The following is an 8,548-nucleotide window of genomic DNA, read 5'->3' on the forward strand; positions in this document are numbered from 1 at the left end:
CCTGCTTAGTCACCAAAATGGTATTTTTAGAACTCTGGCTATAGAGCAAATGTATGAATTATAACAAGGCTAGAGAAATTATTCTTTGCAGATAATGATACTAGCTACTATTCCTGCTCGTATAATATTGGGTGTTTAATAGATGCCTGATGAAGTGTAGCAGTAATGCACAAAAGTCATGATCACCATACCCTTGTGGACCACCCATTGATAGACAAACAAGAATAGTAGCATGTAAAATAATTATAGTTCAACACGTTAAAAAGTTAGCATCATAGAGTAAAAAATTCAAGTTTTATATTAAAAAGCATAATGTTTAAAAAATGTAACTATTAAAAAATGAAAACAATACAACAAAATTTTTCATGCCCCCGCAGATGAAGTCGCAGGGGTCATTTATTAACTTCATAGATTAAAGCTTCATATTTAATAAAGCACAATTTTTTTTAAAACACAACCAAATGTACAAACCCACTTTCACAAACTTAAGCTTTGTCATCAGGTCCCCATCTTACAAAGAGTTAATTGATCTGATCATTCGTAGCTATGGACGGCCAGCAATGTCAACATCTGTCATGCATGATTGTTCAAAATATTTTCTAGCTATGATGTATATTCATGAATTCATTGTTTTCTTTAAAATTCTTAGCACTTTTCTTTGCAGACAAAGGACATTGATTATGACACTGATGGACTTCCATAGAGTTATAATTGTTCAGATCAATTGTAACCATTTGTAAAATGGGGCCCAAAATGGTCTTATTTATTTTGCTTTGTCACTAGTGTCTTTCAGAACTAAGGCTATCCAAACATCATAATAATAAATCATGACTTTCAAAAATTCACTTCATGGATTTTGTTTCATAAAGAAGAAAAAATGTTTGAAAACAAAACCAATTTTTTTTTGTCACAAAAATGGTCTTTTTCATTAATGGCCATTTTGGTGACAAACCATTCTGACAACTATAGTTCAGGACATTCATTTTTTTTCATCGATTAAACGATTCATGTTTGAAAAAGTATCTAAATACAAAAAAACATTAGATTTTGCTATGTCATCAGAATGATTTTATATTTGCAAGACATATTTTCCGCATGTGACAGAAAGTATGTTGCCATGCTCAAAATATATTGTTAAAATTAGGTAAAGATCTCAGTTTTTAACCAATACTGATAAAATTAACATGCCCACTGGTCTTCATGTAAAGATGTGCAAGACTTCTTTATGTGTGTTGGATATTGTATTGCAATGGTAGCAGCATACAGAGAGAAAATTAAGGAAAAATCTTGTAGTTTAAACTACTTCATTAGTTTTTAAATAATTTCTAATGAAATTTGGCTTACTCATTTGTTGTGAGCTAAAGACGTGCAGTACACATTTTTGCATTTGTCCAAAGAAAAAAAAATTGTTTCACCGTATATGGTAACCACATATTGTCCAAAACCGGGAAACCTTATTTAGGATCCCTTTTGTATTTTTTTTGCTAGTGCACATGAAAGTTGCCATATATGTTCATCTTGGGGTAGACGTGCAAAATTGATTTTCTAAACATGTGGGAAACCATAGTAATGGCATTGGGTATTGATCACTTTCAGTTATACTTCTATTTTATAACTAAATCTAGCCAAAAATCATAATTCTAATTCAGGACATTAAAAACAAATTTCATAGATTGAAAATGCTTAAAGATCTATTTAAGCAATTTTGAAACATAATTTTAGAATGGAAAACAACCACTTAAATATTGCTTTGTCACCCAAATGGTCTTTTTCTTCACTGAAGCTATCCGTAAATTGATCTTTCAATCTAAAAGGGGTGTGCATCCCCACCCCCATATGAATCCACCAGTGTAAGATCATGTTTGTCCCGATTATCTTGACTTTGCCCCCCCCCTGAACAAAAATCCTTCGGTTCTGTTGACGTAGACCTCTGGTCCATATTCATTTTACATATCACCCTCATGCCCCTATGGGTTACCAGGTTTAATATTTTTCTCTTTTCTTCTACTCCATCAGGGCAATCTCTGGCATTTCATGTGAAGATGGTGCAGAAGGTATTCTGTTTTTGAGGTCATCAATTACTCTCCTGGACCCTGCTTGTCACCTAGACTGTGAGGACCCAGGCATCAGGTTTCGACACTGGATGGATGAGAAGCAAATTTCATTGGATTAGGGTGGTAAGAAAGTCATGTTTAAAAGCATTTGCCATTATTTTTTGTGGGATTTTTAGGGTTGGCCAAAAAATGTAGAATACACCTTTTTTATGTCATGACTTCTGTAACATGGCAATATTTGGCAAGGCTGTACTTCAAAAAAATTATCCAAATGGTATTCTACATACTTAGAGTAGGTTATTGGGGCTGTGTGGACTTCAGGGCTTACCGTGAGTATGCACTTCTTTTTACAAATTTTTTTAAAGCTTGCTTTAGGATTCTTAAATAAATTGCATGTTTGACAAAATTATTGAAATGTGCAGGGATCATACGATTGTTCTACACACCTTCATGGTCGGGATAGTTTATGTCGTTATGATTTATGTAGTTATGATTTATGAGGAAGTTGGTGAATAACCAAGTTTTGGGATGTTCTTTGTAGGAATGGACTATATACAGAGGTGTATATGACTTATCATTTTGATTAGTGGTCTGCATTTAAATTACTTTAGTACCTGCTAGGTTAGGTTCTTAACTTACACGCCTTTCTGAAGAATGAACACAATCTTTGAGGCGTCACTTGCGCCCTATCAGTTATCTTCCCGTCAGAAGAATGAGACACCATTTATTCCTTTCCATTCTCCATCCACCGTCAGATACAGACAGGCAGCCAGGTTTTCTTTTAAATTAGTTGTAATGTAATTCTGTTTTGATATTTAATGGTTTTGTCGTTAACCCTTTCCTTCTGAGGCTTTATAGTATTTAGGTTCCTTATTTTGCCCATTCTATTGTTCAGAGAAACTTTAAACCCTATCTAGGCTGGGGGGGGCGTCGGAGGCTTCCCTCAATGAATCGCGTGATATTTTTGCCATGCGAAATTTTTTTGACTGCGCCGCTCACTGACTTTTTACTTTCAGGTCTTGCGCAACTTTTGAATGTTCCGAAATTACGCAACATTATGTAAGTGCATGTCAGACCAAAAATTGCTCAAAAACATGGGTTTGTGTACAAAGTCAATGCAAATTGTGTTTTCAACCAAAATTCATAAATGTATGATTATTTTTATTTTGGCTTGTCGAAATGTATTTATTTTATGCTTTTTATTATCTCAGAAGAGTCCCCAACAAATTTCATTGAAAAAACAATGAAAAACAAAAGGTAAAAAAAACAAAGAGATACATAAGAAATTGCAAAAAACAATATAATACATAAAGTGATTTGATATCGCAATTTTTTTCATGTACACTTGCTATGAACACCACAAAAAGTTTCTATACCAAAAATTAGTACATTTAGAGCTTTATTTAGGGAGTAAGAGGAAAATATGATTTTGCATACTAATTATGCATAAATTAGTATAATCACTTAATAGCGATTTGCATAAAATAAATTACTATACGATTTTGTAGATTATGTCCCAGGCAACATGCGTGCCAATTTTTGGCGCGATCACGCAGTCGACGGCCAAGATCTCAAGCCCATATGAACTCCCAAAATACCCCGGCCTAGATAGGGTTAAGCCATTATTTCCTTTACTTTATCTGGTATGTTTTTAGACCTCCTTGATGCCGGGTTTGGCATTGGCTTTGTTTCTATCTTCTTGATGCTATTGCCTTTTATTTTGTTAATTAGGCTTCAGCTTCTTTCATCTAAATTGTTTCGTTAGCATTTTTGCATATTATTTGCCCTTGACCTCTTGCATATTAATAAATTAGTTTGTATGTTCTGCATGATTAACAAAAAGAACTGACATACTTGTTGAACATTTTTCAATTCATTCTGAAGGAAAATTTGTATGTAAATTGATTTGCATAGTATTCTAATTTGCATATATCTTTTGATTTTGGGGCATTTTTTGTCAGTTGTCCACTTACCATTGTGTCTGAATAAGGAGTGGAACTGTGGAAAAGCAGCATTGGTCCCTATCAGAGAAAATTGCATCCGGCTTTGAGTGTGAGAGCTCCAGCTCCAGCTCGACCAGCCAATTTCGATTGCTGGGATATGACCCAGGCAGATTCTGCCTTGGCTCTGGTTGTTCCAAGCTGGCTATGCCCTGGAGGAGAGGAATTTCAAGCCGAGAGAAGTCAATTTCTGCCGATTATTGCCAAAGTTAGTTTGAAGGAGTATATAGCAATTGCCACTAGTGTTTGATCAGGCGTTAGGTTTGGTGGTTGGTCCATTTCAAATCTTGCAGATCAAAATACTCCCTCAGGTTTTAAACAATGCCCAGGAAATTTGACCCAAACAATGGTCATTAGGTAATTAGACACATTTTTGGAATAAAGGTATGTCAAAAATTGTTTTGCATGGTAACATATTATGGCTAAAGGAATTACCATACTTTAATTAGGTATGAATATTGGGGATCATGAAATGTGGCACACATTTTTTTTGCATGTGTTGGAGATTGTGTTGCTGTGGTAAATGGTTATATCAGCAAAAAAAGTGAAAATATTTCAGTGTGAAAAACTTCCTAAATTTTTCACCAGTAATAATAATAAAAAAATAGGTATATTTACTCAGGGTAGCCACTTCAGTTTTGAATAATGTTCTACCAGCGGGCCCTGCTATTATTACCCTGGCTTTAGCTGGGCTGCCTTGGCGCTCGAGCATTCAAGGAATTTCTTCCTACCGGGTACCCATTCACCTCACCTGGGTTGAGTGCAGCAATGTGGATTAGTTTCTTGCTGAAGGAAATTACACCATGGCTGGGATTCGAACCCACAACATTCTGTTTCAAAGTCAGAAGACTAATCCACTGGGCCACAATGCTCCAGTACTTCCGATATTTGGCAAAAAGTTTGGCCTTGTGGTAAAGATGCTCAAGATTTTGTTTCTGCAGATGTTAGAAATTGTGAGAACTGAAATGAAAGAGGACAAGGCATCCTTCTCCCTATATATAGGTGAGCTCTTTTTTCCACAGGTGAATGAAAAGATGAGTGAGCTCTTTGAGTTCTCAAACTTGTTTATTACATTATGTGTCAATTCATGTGTGTCCAGATCCTGGTGTCTTAAAAGCCCTACTTTGACCCCATGCCACAGCTAAGCAAAATCCTTTAAGGTCATGAGTCCATTGCTCCTGAACCGCTGTTTGTTTTGGTCACATTTCTCTTGTAGGCCTTGTCTGCTATCTTGGTCCTATCTGAGTTGTGTAGACCCTTAGCATGCCTTTCCAAACCTGGCCACCCTCAGATTTCCTGCCATGGAGGAGACAGGTGCCTTGAGCCCTCTGCCACACTGTAAAGATGAGGGGCAGCTAGATGGTCCATCTGATGACAATTCCATCTCAGATGTCATTGCTGGTAGACCTTCCCCTCATTGATGAAGAGGATAATTCAATAATTAGTTAGGAACCAAAAATGATTTTCCAATAGCCCATTGCATACTGGAACTGGGTGGTCCCTGTACATTACCTTTGTGAATGATAGAACTTAAAAGTCAATGGTCTAAACTGAGCATTCCATTTCCAAGGCAGTGGTTTTTACTCACCCCTCCCCCTTCCCCCTCCCCACAACGATACACAACAGTATCTTTGGGCATGACTATTTTTCCACTGGGAAGACATAGACTTATTTTCATCCGTTTGGACAAGGTTAGATTTAGGAAGGAGAGCTCTTCTGTGGGCAAGGTTTACCCTGCAGATGAATTCCTGAGCTGTGTGTACATGTATATTTGAGCCTGGCACCACCACTCTCCTTATGCGTTTCGACTAGGTTCGATGATTCTTAGTTTTTGAGTGAAGCCTTTCTCTCCCAAACTGACTCACTCTGGCTACCTCTTCTTACTACCCAGCTCAGACCACTATTACATCGAAGAAATGTGGCTTATTTCTCCTCACAGAGAGACCCCCCCCCTCCCGGTTGGGCAGTGTCTAGTCAATACGATAAGATTACTGGATGCAAGTAAACAAATTGGCTCTTTGCAGCTATGGCTCTAAGAATATCCAGAGAACTGACTTCAGCAAGTTAGCTTAAGCTGCTACGTACAAGAACTAGGACAGAATGCCCATACCTAGCCTTTGTCTCTGTAATTTCTGCCCCGTTTGAGACAGGCAGTTTATGACTGGGTGTAATTTATCTAGTTGAAGCACATGTAATTGTAATTGAAAGAGGGAGAGAATGTTTCCTTGTCTTAAGCTATCAGAAATACAACTCTATTACCTGAAATTTGTCTCAGTTTATAGCATTGTTTTGCCCATTATTCTTTCTCATGTACTGATCATTATTGGCTGTTAACTGGCCGTGACCCTACTACTCTTATCACAATTTTCTGGTCAGGTTTCTCTCATCTTGCAAATGCTCAATTCTATTTCAGTTGAACCCTGCTCTATTCTTACCCACTTTCTTGCTGGCCCTGCCTTCTCGGTCACACCCTTGCTTGAAGGCAGTGGTCATGCCTAGTTAGACATGTTTCTCGTCACTAGGGTACGGGGACAGTCTGCCCCCCCCCCTGACGAGTCACAACCTATGCAAAGGATGTTGCCCTGCCCCCCCCTCCCCGACGAGTTTTGAACACCTTTTTTGCCCCCCCCCCTAGTCCTACTCCCACACTAGGTGAATGAGGAAAGATTTCTCTCTCTATATATATATATAATGGTTTTTAGCCCCTCCCCCCAAAAAAAATAATAGCTGGATTTATGGAGCTTTTGTTCCTGAGGAGTGCTGAGCGCTTTCTATATTACTCCAGCATTAGCTCGATCTGCCATCACTGGCTCTCAGTGCATGCATTCCCCTCTCCTGGGTCAAATGCAGTAAATTGTGGGCAAATTTCATGCTGAAGGAAAACACACCTTGACTAGGAGGATTAAAACTCCACAACGCTCTGTTTGATAGGAAAGAGTCAGAACCACTAGACCATGATGCGCCCACAGAATGTGAGGATGAAGGACACTCATCTTGTCTTTTTGGCTTCTTGCCTTTCCTAAGTGGTCAATTTTTGCAATTTTAGGACAAAGTGTCTTACCACCTGTAATAGTTCCCCTTAGTTACTGACATCAGTGGTTTCTAGCCCCATCTCTTCCATGGCGTGACACCACTCGGTCTCAACTTGGTATCTTGGGGGTATTTCATTAAAGATGTCAGCACTGACTAAATTGTCAGTGCTGGGAACTCATCTAGGGCATCTCCCTTGTTGAATTTCTTGGACGCTATGTCACTTCCTCCTTGTAGTTTAGAGGAATATGCTTCTGCTCAAGGCAGATTGCCTTTTATGCCTTTGAGTCAGTAGTCTCTGCTGCCAGTTTTTATAAGCTCCTTCCTTTTGAGGACAGGCCGGAAAATGAATTCTGGTACTCCATGCTGGTCTGGCATATCTAAATATTGATAAAAGTAAAAAAAAAATTATTTACATGATAATTGGATATATCTACCAGTGCCCTTCCCTGTCTTCTCTCTTTGTGTAGCAATATGTCCTAGATTTCCGATGGTAGCTATGTGTCTCACACTGGTGGGAAAATAACTGATGAGGGCATGTTTGATGCACAAACATTTGCATACATAGTTTAGTTAAGTTTAGAAAGTATGCAATTAACAGACCTGTAAAAACATCTGAAGGGAAAACTGTTTAATTTTTGGAAAAAAAAATCCTAAAATCATGGCAAAATAACCGTTATAGCTAATAAATGGCATCACAATTTTTTTGTTGCATTGGCAGTCCCTTTACAAGAGTATAATCACTTATAAAAAGACCAAATGAAATAAAGTTAACATGCAAATACTTGTCTACCATTTAACAAAGTTCAGTTGACTACCATGCCTCTTCTGGGAGCTCAACTGCTTCTAGAAAGTCAAAGAATTTAATTTTAAGATGTTAGTTCAATCGGTCAGGCTCCAAACTACATAACAAATGTAATCAAACCTAAATCCACATAGAATTCAAAGCCTGCGGAATTCCAGATGTTGTTCCACATCTCCATTTCACCAAAAAAATATGCAAGGACAATGCATATCTATCTGGAGAAGTACTCTACATGAAAAGGATGGGGAACATCCATCTGGAGATGAACTCTATGTGCAAGGACAATTCATATTTATCCACAGATGAAATATATGTGCAGGGACATAATCTATCTTAAGAATTTGATTTGAAAGGAGGGGGGGGGGGGGAATATCTTGAATTGAACTCCATGTGTGATAACCATGGAAACAGAAATTGAGATTTCATACCTAAAATCGGGACACTCATGTTTTGTAAATCAGGAATAGTATGTGTGATTGGGTATCTTTCTACATTAACCAGTGTATAGAAAAGCAATTAAAACTGATGTTAGCCGACATTAGATGATGATTTGTGTGCATTTTTAAAATAATAACTCATTTTGAGTGAGATGTGTTGATTCACGATGGATATTAGTATGATCTTATAATGTAGAGGAAATAGCAAACATGTTTAATGTA

General features: G+C 37.6%; 1 long non-coding RNA gene across 1 annotated transcript; it reads right to left on the minus strand.

Annotated features, from left to right (window-relative positions):
* Positions 1–578: 578 nt before the first annotated feature.
* Positions 579–8,206, minus strand: LOC121424480. Its single transcript, XR_005971388.1, has 3 exons — positions 7,116–8,206; positions 4,028–4,206; positions 579–2,139 (listed from the first exon to the last, which is right to left on the minus strand). It is a non-coding gene; the product is annotated as an uncharacterized LOC121424480 (long non-coding RNA).
* Positions 8,207–8,548: the final 342 nt, after the last annotated feature.

The sequence above is a fragment of the Lytechinus variegatus genome, chromosome 1 (assembly GCF_018143015.1).
Source record: "Lytechinus variegatus isolate NC3 chromosome 1, Lvar_3.0, whole genome shotgun sequence".
NCBI classification, from domain to species: Eukaryota; Metazoa; Echinodermata; class Echinoidea; order Temnopleuroida; family Toxopneustidae; genus Lytechinus; species Lytechinus variegatus.